The sequence below is a fragment of the Mus pahari genome, chromosome 7 (genome assembly GCF_900095145.1).
Source record: "Mus pahari chromosome 7, PAHARI_EIJ_v1.1, whole genome shotgun sequence".
In the NCBI taxonomy this organism is placed as follows: Eukaryota; Metazoa; Chordata; class Mammalia; order Rodentia; family Muridae; genus Mus; species Mus pahari.
Window position 1 is genome coordinate 95,323,644 of NC_034596.1, and position 2,435 is coordinate 95,326,078.

The 2,435-nt window shown below is 49.4% G+C and overlaps 1 protein-coding gene across 5 annotated transcripts in view; it reads left to right on the forward strand.

Annotated features, from left to right (window-relative positions):
* Dglucy (D-glutamate cyclase) overlaps positions 1-2,435 on the forward strand; it is an 84,545-nt gene that overhangs the window by 41,040 nt on the left and 41,070 nt on the right. The window lies entirely within an intron of this gene.

The following is a 2,435-nucleotide window of genomic DNA, read 5'->3' on the forward strand; positions in this document are numbered from 1 at the left end:
AGAAATGGTTTACTTCTTAGTTTCATTTCCTATTGGCATGATAAAATACCCAGACAAAGGCAGTTAAGCAGGAAAGGGTTTATTTTAGCTCAGGATTACTGGCAGGGGGTAGGGGTGGAGGTGAGGGTGGGGGTGGGTGGGAGATCTAGGTGACGGGAACTTGAAACAGCCAGTAACATTATAACCATAGTCAAGAGAAGAGGTCAGGTATTATTCTTGTTGTTGATGATGCTTTGTTTTGTTTTGTTTGTTTGTTTGATATAGGATCTCATTATGTACCCTTAGTTGGCTTGGAACTATGTAGACTAGGTTGGCCTTGAACTCATAGAAGTCTGCCTGCCTCTGCCACCTGGGATTAAAGGTGTGCACTAACCATGCCTTGCCCAAGAGCAATACACAAATACATGAATGCCAGTGCTCAGCTCTCCTGCTCTCTCCACTCTTATACAGTTCAAGATCCTCTTGCCTAGGGAATGGTGCCACCCACAGGAGATGCATCCTCCCACCTCAATTCATCAACGCAATCTCCCAAAGACATTCTTACAGGCCAGCCTGAGACTCTTTCCACATGATTCTAAATAGTGTCAAACTGATGATTAAAATTAACCTTGACAGGTGCTGCCACCTGTCACTTTATCACTCCTACCAGAACACCCTTGCACAAGATTAAGAAGAACAATGCTTAAATCACTAACCCCCAGAAGAAAATACCACTCATATTGTGCAATGTTTGCCCATAGCAGACATTCCCCCTTAGCTCCCGCTCACACGCCACAGTTTCAGTTACCGACGGGTGACCAATGTCTAAAAATATTGCGTGGGAAATTCCAGGAATAAATAGCTCAATGTTTTAAATAACTTTTATTATAGTATATAATTATAATTACTATGTATCTCTGGCTTATAAAGGAAATGTCAGGTGTAGAAATACAGGAGACAATACCATATACAGAGATGAGCACTGCATAACAAGCCTCTGGGAACCCCGCCTCTGGGAACCCCGCCTCTTTGCCTCTCCACAATGCCCTAGCTGCATAGTTTCAGCTCCCATCGCCTCTGACCTAGCCTGTAAGACACTGTAATTCTCCTTATCTTCCTCCTGCTCTCTCCTCCATCTGGCCGTCTTCTGCTCATCCACAAAAGTGGCCTTTTCTAAGTCTGCATCTGATCATGTGACTCCACAGTCTCCAAGGCCAGCCAGCCTGTGGCTTGTGCCTTAGCCCCATCTCAAGACCAGTGATGATCCGACCCCACCTCAGCTTCTGCCTGATATTCGGGTCACACACACACCTCCCCAAGCTCTCTTTCCAGACAGAAGGCTTCCCATTATCATTCTGTAGGTGCAAGGACGAGGGGACCCCTCAAAAAGACGCTACTAGGGCCTGAGCTGGTACTTCCTGTGGGGCCAGCTTGGAGTCTCCTGGTGCAGACCTCCCTTGGTTCATATCCTCAGTGCCTCCACACTGAGCACACTCTGCCTGGGTGTCCTTTCCTACCCGTCCAACCTGTGGACTCCTACTTATGCCTTAAGACCCAACTCCCCGCCCCTTCATGGGTCGTTGCATTCCAACACTATGAAGAAACACCCAAGGCACACATCTTAAAGAAGGCAAGGTTTGTGTGGTTTGCTGGTTTGGAGGTTTCGGTTTATGGTTGAGTGGCTACAGCTTGGGCCTGTGGCAAAGCTGAACATTATATCAGGGGAGGCGGAGTGGAGCCAAGCTGCTCAGGAAGCAGAGAGAGAGGATGGAGAAGTAACATCCTCATCTTAAAATGGGATGTACCCGATGACCTAACTTCCTCTCACTAGTTCCCACCTCTTAAAGGTGCATACCTGCCACCACCATTACCACCACCACCACCACCACTGGGGTGGTACATTAAGTCCATGGGCCTCTGGGGGGAGACTCGAGATCCAAAGTAGAGCAGTAGAAGAGGAGGGTGCCCCATTGCTCTGTTTCTCCCTATCCAGACACTTGTTCCTCCATGGAGCTGGTGTCTGACTGTGGAGTCACACCCTGGCCATCCCTACAGCCCATCCCCTGGCACATGGCTGGAAAGGAGCAATAACCCAGCGATGATTTGGGGTGAGCAGAGTTGAGGCTTGTGCCGCATAAGGCTTTCAGCCTCGTAGGAGAGGACACCAAAGTTTGTCTGGGTCCAACAGCATCTCCCAATGGCAGAAAGTCCACCATTGTTTTATGCTTGTGGGTCTGACTGGTCTCACGTTGAGGTTCGGGGAATGGGATGGGGTGGGACCCACAGGTTATGTTACGCACACGTTGACTCAGTGGTTCTGGTTTGGTCAGCTTCAGGAGCACCAGCAAAGCCCCGAGGTGAAAACCAAGCTCCCCAGTGCAGAGAGTTCCAGACGTGTCAGCGTCAGAGAGTCCCTCCTCTGCCCTTCCTCCTCCTCCTCCTCCTCCTCCTCCTCC